This window comes from Mustela erminea, chromosome 5, assembly GCF_009829155.1.
Source record: "Mustela erminea isolate mMusErm1 chromosome 5, mMusErm1.Pri, whole genome shotgun sequence".
Classification (NCBI taxonomy): Eukaryota; Metazoa; Chordata; class Mammalia; order Carnivora; family Mustelidae; genus Mustela; species Mustela erminea.
The window spans coordinates 6294241-6311982 of record NC_045618.1 but is presented as its reverse complement, the minus strand read 5'-3'; the positions used below and the strand labels follow the sequence as shown (position 1 = coordinate 6311982).

The window sequence follows — 17742 nt, the reverse complement described above, 5'->3', positions numbered from 1 at the left end:
GCCGGGATCGCGGCCGGTATCCGTCGCGCCAAACCCCTGAGCCCCGAGGTCCCCGTCGTGGCTCGGCCCATCGCGCCGCTGCCTGCGCCTCTGATTCTCCGGGGCCTGTCACCTGGCGCCGCAGGGGTCCCCAGGGTCGGCTCGCCCAGTGGCGGGGAGGGAGGCAGCCCGGACCGCAGCGGGTGGGATACGCCTTTCTGAAAGCCCTTTGTCCCCTCCTGCCGCGGCTTCCGAGGATGGGGACCTCCCTGACTGCGGCCTCCCTGCCGACCATCCCATCATCGGTGCTCACTCTTGGGACCTCTGGGGTCTAGGGAGGAGGTCTGCCGACCCAGGCCTGGTGATGGAGGTCTGGGATCCGCAGCTGGAAGGAGAGGGCCCAGGGGCCTGATTACAGCTCCGGGCATCCCCGGGGGCCTCTGCGTTTCAGGGTTCCAGGGGCGCACCAAGGACCGATGGGTTCAAGTTGTAAGGAGGCAGCTTTCGACCCAGTCGGAGACGCACTTACTGAGCTTGGCCCCGCGCCAAGCACTGTTCTAGGCGCTTCGTGGGCTTTACCCACAGAGAGCTGTCCAGCAGTGCAAGCGGCTGCCTGTCCGGGGAGGCAGCCGGTGCCTCGACCTTGGAGGCGTCCAGGCAGAGGCCAGATGACAGCCACCTGTCAGGGATGCTTCCGAAAGACTCTCAAAGGAGGGCTCCATGACCCACCTGTAAGGCCCTTCTCCATTCGCAGATGCACTCTGGGTGACCTTTAATGCCTAGCTTGAGAGGGCTTTTTCTGGGGGTCTGTTGAATTCACCATAATGCATTTTGTGGTCTTAACTCTGAAGAGTGGGTGTCAGCAAAGAGAATGGAGTATACCAAGAAGATAAGGTTTATTTAGCCATCATGAAACTCTGTAATTAGAACTACCTTGGACTGTATCAATCTCCCCCAATCTTAATCTCCCCCAATTCCTCTCTTTTGGTTGCCCCCCCCACTCCAGTGGGTCAGTTTCACCTGCATTCCAGTAACCAGATCCAAGGGCAGGTTCCAAGAACAGGCTCAAGAGAGGGGCCTGGGAGACTGTAGGTTTGGCACAGTTCATGTTTTCTGCTCCCGGAGCTTTTCCAGCGCCATTTCGTTACAACCGCATTAAGTCGAGTCCAAAGAAGAAACCATACAGTACCCCTTTCATTACTCCCTGGCATTTGCCTGAATGGAGAGGACACAGTAATCTTCTGAAGGTCAGGAGGCAAAGAAAGAATGTAAACGTAACTTGCTGTTTGTTTCAGTATGAATTAGACAGAAGCAGACCAGATCATAGACTGTGGATGGTCAGCATGGACTTGGGGGTGTTTTAGAGCTGATGATCCCTTAGTTAAGAGCTTACCTAATCTGTCTTTTCAAGGCACAGGTGAGGAAACTAAGGCACGCAGGGGTCCCAGGGCTGACTGGTCATCGCAGAGCCATGACTAAGGGATGATTAGTTGACCCTGGATTTAGCCACGGCATGACTTGTATTTTACTTGCTCTCTTGGTAGTTAGATTCTAGGGGAGTCCAGAGAGTTTAGGAACACAGATTTTGGGGCGAGTGCCCAGATTGGAATCCTAGCCTTACTTCTTATGAGCTGTAACCTTGGGCAGGTTAGTTAATCTCTCCATTGCCTCTGTTTCCTCGCCTATCAAACAGGAATGTTGATGGTACTGAGATTGGAAGGTTGTTTTGAGGATTGCATGAGTTATTGTATCTGAAGCATTTAGAACAGTGCCCTGTGCGTAGTAACCACTATTGATTTGCCAACTACGATGTTCTGTTGCCTTTTTATGCCCCCCCCCCCCCATATCTACCATGCAGTATTTTCTATCAGGAACTAATTTTTTTTTCCTGTCTCCTGCCCCCAGTTCATTAAACATATTCCAGATTTCAGTGTCGCCTAAACATCTGTGGGGTTTTCTAAGTCACACTGCATTTAAAAAAAAAAAGGTTTCTTCTGTTGAATCATGCCATCCCTTCTCTCTGTTGTCCTCTCCTTGTCATCACGCTGCTTTGAGACGACAAATCTCTTTTATTCTCTTTAAAAAGAGGGAAAGAAATCCTTCAAAGTGATAAAGTCCGTGATAATACCAGTCTTCCCAGCATCCTTCCAAATTCTCAGTTCCCTCTGTTTGGCCCTCTTGTCCATTTGTCCGTGTGATGCAGCTTGATTATAAATGGATAAACATTTTTAGATTAAGATTTCATGAGCCACTGTATTAAGTGCTTTTCGGAAGTTCAAGGATCGTGTGTCAAATGCATTTAAGCAAGTTACTTAGTCATTCGAGCAGGGGGAGCGCCGGCAGCGCGGTGTTCTTGGCAGGAACACAAGTGTGTGACTGATTTCTGCTGGTAATGTAGCTTCTTCACCGGTTTTCCTGTTCTCTTCTTGAGCTTGAAATGAACGAGATGGCAAGTACAATGGAACAGCTTTTCCTTTCTCTGTAGTTGGAAAAGTTCCCTTTCTCTTCTTTCTTCCTTCCGGCTTCGTTTCCTTTATCGTCTTCACAGTTTGGATAAACACCTTCTCTTGGTTTGCCAGCCAGTTCCCTTTTAATTGGAAGATACCTGTCACCTGTATTTGCCGGCAGGAATTCGGTCACCTTTGGTTTTTCCTACTCGGTTTTTATGAGTTTTCTAGGATGAACCAAAGATTGTTCAGAGTCATGGATTGGCACCTTCTTAAGAATTGATTCTGAGTTTTGGGATTTTGTTTCCCGGCATTCTATAGAGCTCAGCCATCTTAGAATAATTGTTTTAGGTTCTTTGTGTGTTAATATGGGCCCCTTTCTCTCCATCTCATTTTCTTTTCCATAACATCTTAGGGAAAGGCTGCTCGTTTGCTGTTATTCCTTCATTCTTCCGTGTAAATCTTTCTCCTGGTCATCTCCAGCAAAGCCTGCAAGGAGTCTAGTGGTTCCCCTGTGCCCAGAACACAAGATAATTTCTTTGGTCCTATGGAAGACAGAGGTAGAGTCTGCCTTTTTTTTTTTTTTTTTTTCCTTTCTTTTCTTAAATCCTGGTTATTTGAGAAACCCTGGCCGGAAGACTTCCAAAGTAATAGAATTTCACGTGGCAGAATTTTGGCTAGATCTGCTAACAGTAGCCTGGTGTTTATTGCAATGTGGGTTTTGGGTACTCCTTGACTAATTTGAGCATGTGGCTGACTCGACCATGAGGTGTGGAAGCCTTCCTGCTCCCTTTTGGACTAAACTGTCCCCAGGAACAGAGCCCTAGGGGCTCGGTCTGCCTCTGGATGTGGTCTGGCTTGAGAATTTCGTATATAGCAGCTTTCCAACCTCGTTGGCCATGCGTGGACACTTTTAACCCCTGTGCTGCTGTGTTTGTGTTGATACTATGTGCGTGCTGACATCATCTCCCCACAGGACCGTTTTTCTTTTTCTTTAATTTAATTTTTTTTAAAGATTTTATTTATTTATTTGACAGAGATCACAAGTAAGCAGAGAGGCAGGCAGAGACAGAGAGAGGGGAAGCAGGCTCCCCACTGAGCAGAGAGCCCAATGTGGGGCTCGATCCCAGGACCCTAGGATCATGACCAGAGCCGAAGGCAGAGGCCTCAATCCACTGAGCCACCCAGGTGCGCCAGGATCGTTTTTCATATCTACATATTTATTTTTGTTGTCTTGGTTCCAGGGCATCATGTTTTTTGGATTAAACGTTTTCATTTTATAAAATGGCTGGTGTGGCCCGACGGTCAGACCTGTTTGTTATCCGTGAAGCTTGGGCACTAGACTCCGTTGCAAGGCCCCCTTGCCCAATCTTGTGAGATTGTGAAGTAGCAAACAGGTAAGGAGCTTACTAGAGAACTAGAACATCGATACCCTTGGATTTGCCGTGTTTCTGATTTTTCTTTTGTGGCTTTTAAGCAGAGGTTCATTAAGTTCAACAAACGGAGCATCTGGTGTGTGCCCGGAAACCAGCTGTGTGTTCTCTTTCTGCATAAGGACTGTTTTGTTTTTCCTTTACATTGAACACATTTTTTAATGTTTTTCATTCGAATTTTTAAAAATGAGTAATGCACTTGTACAATGAGCGAAAATAGTCAAAAGGCACCAAAGGCGAGCCAGTAAACACATCTCGGTCCAGCCCTGAATCCTGCTGCCTACTTCTGTTCCTTAAGAGGCGACCAGGGATACTGATCTCTTCATCCTCCAGGGGTGTTCCACGCTTCCTTTAGCAAGCTCATCACCATTATCCCCTTCGTGATAGCACACTATACATGCTATTTGGAAGCTTGCTTTTTTTTTCCCACTTAGTATTTCTTGGCAGTATGGAAAGAGAGCTCTCCGTTGTCGTTTTTTATGAAGGTGGACTATTTTAGATGTCTCCTTTCCGTTTCTAAGGATGCTAAGAGCCAGTCTTAACTCAGGCAGCAGCCTCGCGTGGAGATCCTAAAGCATCTTGTGGATATTTAGGGGCAAACTGTGTTTCTTCTCTACATCCCGTCGCTCTAAGCCGAAGAGGAGGCCAGGTGAGGTGGAGTGCTTCCCTTAAAGGTCATCCTGGGGAGGGAGAGTGGAAGCATTGGAGAGTGAGGAGCAGTGGGCCTTGGGCCCTGCCCCTTGCCCTCTGCTTAGAATGTGCTGGAATTTCCAGGAAAGCTTGCTGTGTTTTCTCTGGTCTCCAGAGAAGCCTCCTGGCCTTTCTGATACACATTTCAGCACCTCTGTCACATCCAACCCTGGCTCCTCACCGCAGCGCTGGCTCTGTTGTTTCTGGTCCTAGAGCACCAGGAAGGAAGCCCCTCATCGCCGGCCTGGCCTTCCCATTGGGGTAGCTTTGTTCAGTGCCCAACCTTTTTCTCTAGGAAAAATGAGCTCTCCCACCTGTGCCTTGGGGGAGAGTATCCTTCCTAAACCAACATTTGGAAATGTCATTTTGGTTGTTCATAGGAATGTTTCCCAGATTCTCTAAACCACTTTACCATTTCCAAGGTCTGAACCTGATAGGGCCTGGCCAAGCTTTCTCCAATGGTGACTTGAAGAAGAGAGTTCCGGGTTCTTCATATGTGAATTTTCTATGGCTGCACTTGTGTGTTCCATAACTGCACAGAATTAAGCATGGTCTTGTGGTCTTTTATGGCTCCCAGATCTTGCCTGTTGTTCTGTTTCCCTCTTTTCTTCAAATGTGCCTTAATCCTCATAGTGCTTTCATTTGCATCTGAGCCTAATTTAAAATCACCTTGAAATTGAACTGAACAGCCAAGGTCTTCGTCAGCCAGTCTAATTTCGAGTCATTGCTTTCTGGTCTTTGCTCTGTGCTGGGCGTCCACAAGATCAACCATTTGTACCATAGATACTGTGCTTTGTGATAGGAGAGGGAGGTGGCCTTATCAGTTATGCCTTCTCTAGTCTCCCAGGGGGTAAAAGAGAGAAGTTTTGAAAATCACCCCATTTGTGCACTATCGGTCCAAACATGTATTCGTATACTGTTCCCTTAGTCATGTCAGAGCATAAAAAACAAAGCAGGAAGTCCAACATAGGATTGCCAAATTTTCATCTTTTCAGAGATAGAAATAAAAAAGCCTTGTCAACTCCATGTTGCCATCTTTTTATTTATTTGTTTGTTTGTTTTTATAAGATTTTATTTATTTTAGAGAGAGAGAGAATGAGGAGGAGCAGAGAGAGAGGGACCAGCAGAGGAGCCCAGCACGTGGCTGGATCTCACGACCCTGAGATCATGACCTGAGCTGCAATCAAGTCAGGTGTTTAACCGACTGAGCCACCCAGGGGCCCCTTGTTTGTTTATTTTTAAATAAGCCCTGCGCCCAACGTGGAGCTTGAACTCACGACCTCGAGATCAAGAGTCACACGCTCCACTGACTGAGCCAGCCAGCTGCCCCTGTTGTTAAAAGAAATTTTATTTTATTTTTAAAGATTTTATTTATTTATTTGATAGAGATCACAAGTAGGCAGAGAGGCAGGCAGAGAGAGAGAAGGAAGCAGGCTCCCCACTGAGCAGAGAGCCAGATGCCGGCGCTCGATCCCAGGACCCTGAGATCATGACCTGAGCTGAAGGCAGAGGCTTTAACCCACTGAGCCACCCAGGCGCTCCTTAAAAGAAATTTTAACACCAAAAATATGGGAAGGTTCGTGTCCCAGGATAAAGAACCACCTTTTATTAAACAAAACAGATTTAGACCGATCAAAAGGTTGAGCTGGTGGAGATGGAATCATAGCATTGGGTTGCGGGGGCCAGGTTGCTGAAGAAGAGGGTTCTGTTCAAGGAGGTTTCTACTTTTTTGGTTTTCTTAAGCAGTGCTGGCTGCCCCCTTGCTGGGACACCAGGCCATTCAGGCAGCCCAACTGGACTAGTTTTGTCATGGTTTGGTGTGGGTTTGTGTCCAGTGTTTCAGGCAGTGTGGACTACTCCGTGTTGATCTTGATCTGCAGTTGTAGCGCCTTAGGGCGACTTGAGCCAATGCACTGTGGGGTCTTGATTTGTTCATGTCTAAGGTGCCACATTAGGGTTCTTAAGAACAAGGAGAGCGGGTGGCTGGGACCAGACCCCCCCCACACTCATTGGAATTGAGACCCTCCAGTGTATTTATACACTGGTCTTTTGAAGCATATTCTTAAACTTATTAAATTCTCAATTTACTGTGTCAGGTGGTGGCTCCTGTTGTTTCTGAGATGGATTGTGACTTCTCTTCCGTGTCCCCATGGCATTCTTTGCTCAGCTCTACCGCACCATTTCCATCCCAAGTCAAGGATATTTCCCTGAGATCCCTTGGGTTCTCCTTACGTTAAGAACATTCGGACTTTTCAGTTTCATGTTAACACTAATTGGGAATATTCCAAAAGTCTGTCCCAGATGATTGGGATAACCTCATTATGGCTGGGTCCAGCCACACGGCCTCCATGTGTGGGAATTTCTCTTGAGTTGGAACCAGGTCACCTGCTACAGAGAAGAGGACAGAAGGACTTAGCGTGGGTAGGAGGAGTCGCTGAATCCGGGGCAGCCAAGGGATAGCACAGAGTCCTGTGCCAGCGGAGGCCACGGCAACACTCCCAGCAGACAGGAGGGGACCCGGGATCACAGCTGTTCCCCTGTGCCCGGTGCCCAGCGGCAGGACCCGCCCAGGACAGGACAGGAGCACAGTGCTGTGGTCGCGGGATTTCAGGTCTGAAAAGTGGCATCAGGGCCCCCTGGTTGGCTCAGTCAGAAGAGCTTGTGCTTCTCGCTCTTGGAGTCGTGAATTTGAGCCCCACATGGGGTGTAGGGATCACTTAAAAATAACGAAACTTAAAAAGCCTTTTATTAAAAAAATGGCATCAGCCTCATTATATTAATGTAGTTAATCTCACCTTTACTGTTTGAATAATATTATTTGTACCTTTGTCTTGGTCCCCACCATTGTGAAAGCACGGAAAGAAGTTTATGCCAAGTTTGATGTTTGTACATTTAAAAAAATAATGTGATAAATAATAATCGAATAGAAGTAACTCAGTTTAAATTTAAGAATTGCATAAAAAGGGACGCCTGGGTGGCTCAGTTGGTTGGACGACTGCCTTCGGCTCAGGTCATGATCCTGGAGTCCCGGGATCGAGTCCCACATTGGACTCCCAGCTCCATGGGGAGTCTGCTTCTCTCTCTGACCTTCTCCTCGCTCATGCTCTCTCTCACTGTCTCTCTCTCAAGTGAATAAATAAAATCTTTAAAAAAAAAAAAAAAAAGAATTGCATAAAAAGCCCTCAGGGATCTGGCGGGACTGGGTTCCCCCCACCCAGAGGGGGCCATCTAGCACCTCAGCTTAAAAAAACCCCAACATAGGGACACCCGGGTGACTCAGACGGGTAAGCCTCTGCCTTCGGCTCGGGTCATGATCTCAGGGTCCTGGGATCGAGCCCCCATTGGGCTCCCTGCTCAGCGGGGAGCCTGCTTCTCCCTCTCTCTGCCTGCCTCTCTGCCTACTAGTACTCTCTCTCTCTGTCAAATAAAAAAATAAAATCTTTAAACAAACAAACAAACAGCGTAGGAGCCCCAAGCTCTCTGGAGCAGACTGAAGTTTCTAGACGGATCTCTATCACGTGCAGCTCCTTGCCGTGTGCTGAGCACTTTGGAAATGGACTTGAAATGGACTTGAAGTTAGTTTGCATCATTCGTGTGCTGCCTGAATAAGGGCTGTTTGTACATGCAGCTTGCACTGTGTCTACACCAATAGAAGGGGAGCCCTCCAAAAGTAATTTCCTTGGTTCTTTTTGCTTGTTTAATTCTGGAGTTAGATTTGTAGTTCACTTTCTATTGAGATTTGCTTGACCTGCATGCTGTCATGGGAGCAGCCTGCGACTGCCATGTGTGACTGTTATTCACTGTCATCGTCCCAAGGACAATGGAGTCTTGACCATCACTGGGCGTGCACTTGAACCTCAGTGACCATGGGAGACTGTTTGTACTGTAGCTAAGTAATCACGCGTGCATTCATTCGTCAGCTTTTGTTATGGGAATCTGAAAGAGACACAAATAGAATCATATAGTGAACCCCCTTTGGGGGGGTTAATTAAAAAGGACCCCTTTATTAAATGTGATTATATTAATATCATCACACTTTAAAAAGTAACAGTGATTCTTTACTATCAACTATTTGATGCATCTATCATCTATTTGATGAACAGATAGTCCAAATTTCAATTGTTGTATTTTTTTTAATTTTTAATCTTTTAAAAAAGATGTTATTTATTTGAGAGAGAGGGAGAGTACAAGCAGGGGGAAGCAGGAGAGGGAGAAGCAGGCTCCCCGCTGAGCAAGGAGCCCAATGCGGGGCTTGATCCCAGGACCCTGAGATCATGACCTGAGCTGAAGGCAGACGCTTAACTAACTGAGCCACCCAGGTGACCCCAAATTTCTGATTGTTTTAAAGTGTCAGAAATGCTTTTTTTCTTTTTTTAAAGGTTGTATTATTATTATTTCTATTATTGAGAGAGAGACTATGAGCAGGGAGGGAGGGGGAGGGGGAGAGGGAAAGAGAGAATCCCAAGCAGTCTCCACACCCAGCGTGGAGCCCGACGCGGGGCTCAGTCTCGTGACCCTGAGATCGTGACTTGGGCTCAAATCAAGAGTCGGGTGCTCAACCGACTGTGGCACGCAGATCTTTCTCTTTTATATTATGGGCAGCACTTTGTGCATGCTGTCTCCACCCTTTTGTTCACTAGGAACGACTGTTTTCGTAAATTTCCGCACGCGTCGTACTTCATCCTGTGAACCTCCTCAGGTATCTGATTGCGACACTATACTCTCTCCAAATTGATGGAGTAGTCCTAGGATGGACAGTATTCCTAGGAGCATGTGACCTAACTGGAGGCTTTCGTGTGTTCAGCAAGCATTTATGGAGCCCTCTCTTTGCTGGTCCTGGGCTGTCCGGCCCTTCGTGGGGCCTGCAGGCCCTCTCCCCTGCCATCAGCCCATGCTTGGCCCCAAGGCCACTGTCCATTAATGCCTGCGAGCTTCCCGCTGCTCCCTGCTAGCTCCCTATGTGGCGCCAACTGTGTTCCCACTGTGGACTTGAGCTTCTCGGCTTCCATCGAGAAACCTTGGCTGCGCTGCTCTTCTCTATTTGGATCATGTATATAAAGCGGCCACGCTCTCTTGTCGATGATATAAGTGAGTCCATCTAAATAGTAAGATGATGGGGAAATGCCGAATAGCTTATAGGTGAGGACATTTCCCCCAATTTGGAAAACGCAGCCCCTTTCTCGGGTCTATCATTAATATCATGCATCGATCTATTTATTGACTTGACATAGAAAGTCGGATGTTGCCAGAGAAGTCTTATCTTTGCCACCAAAAATCTTCTAAGGGGAATGCAGATTTTTTTTAAGGCCCTCTGGTTGGGAGAGGCCTCAGAGCATCCATTGAGGGAGCTCTAGAACTCGGGATCCGTCCAGCTCCGCAAAGGGCTTCTGAGATGGATGCCTGCCTGGTCTCTTTGTATCCCCAGAGTCTTATCCACAGCCTCGCCCAAGGGGCTTCAGTTTCCTTGCATGCCTTAATAATAATTCACAGAACTATTGTGAATCCTAAATGATGTAATGTCTGAGGACACACTTTGTAAACAGTACCTTATGTAATTGGTCTCTACTGTCAACTTTATGGCATTTCGTGACATGTTTGAGGAATAACTGAGGTTTTTTTTTTTTTAAGATTTTACTTATTCATTTGACAGGTAGAGATCACAAGTAGGCAGAGAGGCAGGCAGAGAGGAGGAAGCAGGCTCCCCGCCGAGCAGAGAGCCAGATGCGGGGCTCGATCCCAGGACCCTGGGATCATGACCTGAGCCGAAGGCAGAGGCTTTAGCCCACTGAGCCACCCAGGCGCCCCTGAGGTTATGTATTTAACTCACATGCACTATGGGGCTTAACCCACTGAGGCACCATGCAGGACACCATGGGGACTCTGTCTGTTCCCAGAGCCTGTGAATTCTCCACCCTGTTGTCAGTGGCCCCACTACCCCAACATCAGTGCACACCTGCAGAAAGCATCTCGGTAAAGTAGAAATCTCTGGAACAACAGTTGTTCTGACCTATTTACACAGACTTGATTCAGATACCATAGATATTTGAGGAGGGGTTTTTCTATCTTCCTTAAATGCCAGAAAGGATACCTATGTTACGATTCAACTATTTCAAGGCACCTGGGTGGTTTAGTCGGTTAAATGTCTGTCTTCGGCTCAGGTCATGATTCCAGGGTCCTGGGATTGAGCCCTCCATCAGGCTCCCTGCTCAGTGGGGACCCTGCTTCTCTTTCCCTCTGCTGCTCCCCCTGCTCGTGCTCTCTCTCTCCCTCTCTGTCAAATAAATAAATAAAATCTTAAAAAAAAAAATACAACAGTTCCACCAACATTTTAATCTAGGTTAACCTAGGATTAACTGTATTCAAATTTATATTTTCTGGATTATGTCCTAAGCTCATGTGTGTTGGAAAATACCACAGACAGTTTTGTTGCATTAAATGTTTTGGAGGAAGTTACCCGAAATTGTGAGTCTTCTAGTGGTATGCCAGGATTTAGCTGATTGCCAACAATCAATGGGTAGCTTTCTGTCTACCTTTTCTTTGGGTGCCTCCTTCCTTCTGCTACCTAAAACAGCCTCTCTGGGCTTTGAATTCTCTTTCTTTTTGTGTGAGCAGTGTTTGAAGTCCATTGGTTTCTGGCTCTTTGAACCTACTAAGATATGCTTTCGACAAACGGGGGAAACGGTAGAAGAAATAAGGTATCACACTGTAGCTTCTCTGAGTGATGGAAAGGGAAAACTTCCATTTAGATGGGTTATTATTTGCCTGAACTCTGAGATGGTCTTTAAAATACCCAAAAGCTGCTGACAGTCCAGGTCACATTGAGCTCTTTCTTTTTTTTTTTTTTGGCTTCACGGTAGCGTGGCTGTTACGCACTGAGACCTGCACCTTTCAGCCTAATGTAATAATCTCGTTGTGAGAAAATTCTGCTCAAAGGATCTGAACGGTGATGCGTTAGGCCTTCCCATAGACTCGGCCAATAAATACATATGGAGTACCCCACTGTGTGCTCAACACATTATATTTAAACTTGTGTAGAATTTACACGAGGATTGAATTAGAAGGGCATGGACCAGAATCCCCAACAGAGACAAAAGGAATATGAATCATTACTTTTATGGGGAGGTGAGGCTAGTTATGAAATTTTCTAGTTATGAAAGGGTGTTTGCAAAATGCAAAGGTGGGAAATGGTATGATTTTTAGGGCCTTAAGGGGATGGACTCTCAAAATGAAAATTCCTGGATAGGTTAGCATGTCGTACAAAACTGTTTGCATGCTAACACTGTGTGTTAAGTATCTTGAAAAAACAAGAGAAATGACTTGGGTTCCATCGAGGTCTTGGCAGTGATACTCAAATGCAAAAGACAACGCCCCATGGATCGGGTCCCACAGAGCCACATAAATGCTTCTCACACCTCTTACCATGTGCCCCCAGACCCTCTGTGTACCTGTGCAGCTCCGTGTGGCACCATCTTCTCCTTGGAAGTAAAGCCCTGAAGCTTCATCCCGCAGTGACTCACTCCCTCTGCTCCCAAACCCGTCCCTCTTGCCCTGTCTGCCTGTCTACTGACTGTCCAGCATTCCTGGGCCCTTGGCTCAGCCTGGGAGCCCAGCCAGGTGTCTGCAGCTCCAACCCTGCTTCTCACCTTCTCTTGTGTCCCATCTCTTCCCGGGGGTCCCTGCCTCTCTGAGCCCAGCTCCTTCCTTCTGCTTCCTTTGTTTAAATTCCTCTAGTATTTGTAGTTATCACTTTAGAATTCCATACTTAAATATGCTTGGAGTTGCACTGTTTCCCAATTATTTCACGGATGCCGTGTGTGGCACTTTCCTCATAGTCCTCGTCGAGCTCAGCATGAAGCTCATGCCGTTGGTATCCGTGGGGAGCAGAGAGGAATGTCGGGAGGGGGGTGTGGATTTCCGTAACATCCTCCCCACCCTTGTAGTATTAACACACTTTTTTGGGGGGTGGGGGGACAGTTTTGTCCTCTTCACTTACAAACCACTGCTTTATCCATGAGGATGCTTCTAGTTTATACAGGCAGATCGGTCTTTGAGAAACAGGGTCACTCTCTTTTCCAATTATGGAGAAGCAGTTCCATCATTTCTTTTTTTTTTTTTTTTTTCAAGATTTTATTTATTTATTTGACAGAGATCACAAGTAGGCAGAGAGGCAGGCAGAGAGAGAGGAAGAAGCAGGCTCCCTGCCGAGCGGAGAGCCTGATATGGGGCTCGATCCCAGGACCCTGAGATCATGATCTGAGCCGAAGACAAAGGCTTAACCCGCTGAGCCACCCAGGTGCTCTGAGTTCCATCATTTCTAATGAAGGAATATTCCTTGATGACTGGTTCCTCGTCTCTCGGGAGACACGTGTGCATGGGGAGAGCCCAGGACAGGAGGAACCCCTATAAAGGGAGCTAGGGGCCGAGACGCTCCTGCCTTACAGTACGCGGTATTGCGTAGATGTCTCCTGTGGGGTGGGGTGCTGGTCGCCCGAGGTGGACTCCAAGCAGATGCCTGGCTGATATGGGTAAGCTTTAGACGAAAAGCAGAGGAAGAGGCCACTGGCTGGCAAGGGGTGGCAGTGGGGACTTGTCCTTGGGCCTTAAAGAAGCCTGAGAAAGCTTGCTTCCCAAGGAGGCGGCAAGACGAGGACAGGCCTGGAGCCACAATGAGGTGTTTGTGTTGGCTGGATGAGGAGACAGAGCATTTGAGGGTGTGAACCCACTTCTGTCTGTTTATTTCGAAAAGCAAGCATTTAGCAGAGACCTCCAAATATAATATCAACCCTTTTTGTCTGAGAGCTTTTGAGTTTTCTTTTCTAGCTATTTCAGTGTCCTCAGTGAAGGACAGCCGGGGGGACCAATCCCAAGTTCTTCATGTAGTTAAAGTGCCTCGCTCTGGCTTTAAAACTAACATTTTTATAATCTTGAAATATTTAATAAGGCAGTTTTCCTCTAAAAAGCTCAAGGCATGCTACAAGCCTTATCTTGAGTATATCTGTGGCTATTTCATAATCATAAAGCTTTTCTCCTAACCTACATAATTTCATTAATTACTTCCCCTTAATAACCTGTAATGTTTGCAAACTCCTCCCTCCCATTTTATAGAAGAAAAAGCAAACTTTCGTAAAATTTAGGTAATTCACCCAGGGTCACCCAAGGTCGTTTGGCAGAATCTGAACTCAAACCCAGGTCCTCTGATTCTAAAATCTGTTGTTTGATTATAGCACATGGGCTCCTAGGGTAAGCTTCAGAATCCCCAGAGAGGGTGAGTGATCTGCCCAGAGTTGCACAGCACAGCATGTTTAGAGGAAAGAATAACTCCAGATGCCACTGGAAGCTTCTGGTCTGCAGACAGCATGGGGATCCCCCCACCCTTCTCACAGCGAGAATCCAGCACCTCTGGTCCTTCTGCTTGGGTTGTGACCTAGAAGTTGGAGACGTGGCTCCGTTAAATGCCCTGAAGGAGCATGGCTGTTGGCAGACGCCGGGTCTGGCCTCCATGGAGGCCGCGTGTTGAGGCTGGCTTGTTCATTTTTAGCCCAACGGCCTGAGCCTGAGTCAGTCCCTCTTATCAGCATTTAAGCAGCAGAGTTTGTCTTAGACTTGGCCATTTGTCACAACGGAATCCAAGTGGCCTTTAAGCCTGCTGCTCTGGGCTGGCATGAGATCCTGTTTCTACTCCCAGCGTCCGAGGTATTTATAAAACAGAAATCAGTAAAGCGTGCCTTGAAATGCCATGCACATTGTCTACCCTTGCCTCAAGAACCTTCTTGGTCTTGGAAGGACAAAGAGCCCAGAAGCTTTCCTGCTCTCCAGGCCTGTGTTAACAAGGGTCTGGTGGCTGAGCCCCAAGAGGAGCTCTTAATTGCTCAGAGAGCCACAGAGCCAGGAGGAGCCAGAGGGCTGGCGAGCTAGTCTGGTGGGCAAAGTCTCTCTCCCCTGGGGAGGGTCTAGGGGCTTGACCTGCTAGTCAGATCTTCTCACACGTGTACTTCTTGATGCTTGCATGGTGAAGGACAAATGCTAGAGGAACCGTGGGCCGCATGTGTGATGCTTTCATTGTGGGGCGTGCACTCTGGATGTCTTAGCTAGGTAGCGCTCTCTGCCCTGGCCCTGGGGGCCGTGGGAAACCAGAATGCTCAGAAACGGGGATTCCCAGTTACTTTTATTTTCTCTCTGAGGGTAACTTGTAAGTCTCCTGTTTGAGCTCTGGGTGCAACTTCCCTCTTCAGTCAAGGGCTGGGCCAGGCACGAACGAGGTCTTACCCTGCTGCCATTTTTTCCAGTCTCCTCTTTCTGGTAGTTTGTTTGCAGACACAGAGGACAGGGCAGGAGCCGTACTGTGTCCCAGGTCATGCCCAGGACATTTCGTTTGTGCAGTGAATCAGGAGAGGCTCTTCTCTTCAATTGTACCCTTCTCTTAAAAATTCCAGGAAACTGAGTGCTTGGGTTCTTGGGTTCGGGCAAACTGAGATTTGCTTCTGATATTATAGAATTTACTTACCGTATAAGTTTTTTTGTTTTGTTTTTTAACTCATGACCATGAGATCAAGACCCGAGCCAAGATCAAAAGGCAGACGCTTAACCAACCGAGCCACCCAGGTGCCCCACGGTATAGGTGTTTTAATGCAATGTGTACAGTCATCAGATAGCTTCATGAAAGTGCCTGTCCTTGTAGAAAATTCTAGGCACTCCACAGAGGAAACAACTGGCTTACGGGTTTTTGTTTGTTCTCAGGTAAGGATGAAGTGGTATTTCAGTGGTGGAGAAAACAATTTTGCTGGCGATTTTCCTAAGTGCTTTACCCCTTGGTCCCCAGTGGGAAGGTCAGCTCTGTTCCAGCAGGGCTACCCGCTAAGGGGAGAGGCCAGTCTCCTTTCTGTATTTGAGTCAGGGCCTGTGAAAGGGCTCAGTTAAATGTGCGTGCTTAACTGTGACTCAGTCTCCAGCTATTTTTAGGTTAGTGATTTTCTTTTAGGAAGACTCGTGGGTTAGTAGCCATTCCTGACATTTAAATGTGAGGTTCACATTTGCTCGTATAGAGTAACTTTCCGCTTACTAGGAACTTGTAGGACATTCTCCGAAATTCCAGCAGGTTGAGTATGTGACCGTATGACTTTGTGGAAGAATATGGTTCCATGAAACACTTAACACATGAGTGGCTTTGCACAGAGAGGCAATCTCACGGCCTGATTTGCGGCCACAACTCAAGACAATGTTAACATAAATGTATTTAATTACCTGTAAATTCCTCCCCTTCTCTTTACCAAATTGTGTGTAACTTTGGGCGGTCTCTTCATTTTGTATCCCCTGACTTGTCAGAGCTGTTGCCTTGGATCACCAAGGGGCTTCCTCCTTCCTCGCGGCCTTGTCTCCCTCCCCTCAGCCACTTCACGGCGCCATCATACAAGACGTTGACGGCCACCCAGTCTGATGCGCTGAAGGAGATCTAGTCGAGGTCCGCAGTGCTCAGTGTTCAGAAATAAATAAACTTGTTGGGGCGTCTGTTGGAAATAGGATTGGCCCCATCATTGCCAGGGCTCCCCATCCCTTCAGACTTGAGGTGGTAACCCTGAGGGCTCCTCCAACAGAACTCTCCTTGGGAGGAGAGCCTGCATGTGCTGAGAGGAGGTTCTGTGAGCTGCTCAGGAGGGGCTCACCGGGCCTTGGCACCTCACTGTGAGCGAGAACAAGGCCTGAGTCAGCCCAGCTGTCGGAGGGCACTGTTCTGGGTAGACCAGGATGTCCCTTGGCACCTTCCAGCCATGCCTCTGCCTCATCCCAGCCCTGTGGCAGTGAGTGGACGGCTGGGCTTTCTCCTAGCCTCTGCTCTGGGCTTGTTTCTCTCCTGCTGTGGAGCTGCTTCTCATTTTTATTTTATTTTGTTATTTTATTATTTTTTTCTTCTCTAACTGCTGTGACTTCCTTAGCTAAATGGCAGATAAAATGAGGAAGAACCTGGCCCTCTTCCTCCCTGCTTTCTCCTCCGAGGTGCCATGTGGCCTCCGTCTAGGGTCGACTGTGTTTTTCTTAAGCTGCCACCAACAAGGCTAAACGGACTGGAGTGACAGGAGCTTTTCTTCAGCAATGTGCTGTGGCCTCCCGCCGTCCTTCTGACGCTACTCGCAGGGCCATTTTGAGGAGCAGAGCCTGTCAGAGGGCATCGAGGCGGTGTGTCCGCAGAGCCAAGCCGGGCAAGAGTGGGTTTACCTGCAGGAAGAGTATGGGGGCGAAGGGACAGCGCCTTCCATGGGAAAGGAGGGACCCCCCCCCACTTCCCTGGCAGGAGAGAGAGGGCTCCGGGCTGTGCACTGCTGGAACCCCTTTTACCACAGAAACAAGAACACGTCTTGGAACTGTTAACAGAACCTGGTGAAGGGCACTTACCATCCAGGGGTTCACTAAGTTCAACATGGTTCCCCGTTAGAAGAATCAAGAAGAGTGTGTCCTGGGGGTATCTGCAGCCTTGGGGGAGGCCCACCCATCACCCAGCCGGTTACTCTGTTGTTAAAGCAGCCCCTCATAGCACCTCTGTGTCGGGTAGGAGAGAGTATCTTTTGGGGTAACTTCTGCCAGATGGGTTGTTTACTAAGGAGAGCTAGAGTAGAGCTCAGCAGTGGTGATGGTCCAGCTAATATTTGGGGGCACTTGCCGAATCTGAGGAGTGTTATAAAATACCATCTCTGAGGGCGCCTGGGTGGTTCAGTGGGTTAAAGCCTCAGCCTTCGGCTCAGGTCATGATCCCAGGATTCTGGGATCGAGCCCCGCATCGGGCTCTCTGCTCCACAGGGATCCTGCTTCCCCCCCCACCCCCTATCTGCCTGCCTCTCTGCCTACTTGTGATCTCTGTCTGTCTAATAAATAAATAAAATCTTTAAAAAAATAAAACCTGAATCAGCATGTTCAGAGAGGCCCCAGGACAAGCCCTGTAACTGGTGGGGCCAGGAACGGATCCTGGACTAGCTCCTGGCAGGGCCGGGACCTACATGAAATCCCCCTCCACACCAGAGGGAATAGGAAGAGGTTCTTTAAGAGTTTGGTTCGGTTTGGTTTTCCTTAAGAGGTGGTTACCGTGGGACCCACAGAAGTACTGAAGCTTATTCATCAGGTCCGCTTGGGAGGGAGACACCCCCTCCCAGATGCGTCTGTCTCATGGTTTCCATAGGTCCTGGTCCTGGGAGAGGAAAGGGTGG

At 48.0% G+C, this 17742-nt stretch overlaps 1 protein-coding gene across 1 annotated transcript in view; it reads left to right on the top strand.

Annotated features, from left to right (window-relative positions):
* ABHD2 (abhydrolase domain containing 2, acylglycerol lipase) overlaps window positions 1-17742 on the top strand; it is a 100771-nt gene that overhangs the window by 168 nt on the left and 82861 nt on the right. The window lies entirely within an intron of this gene.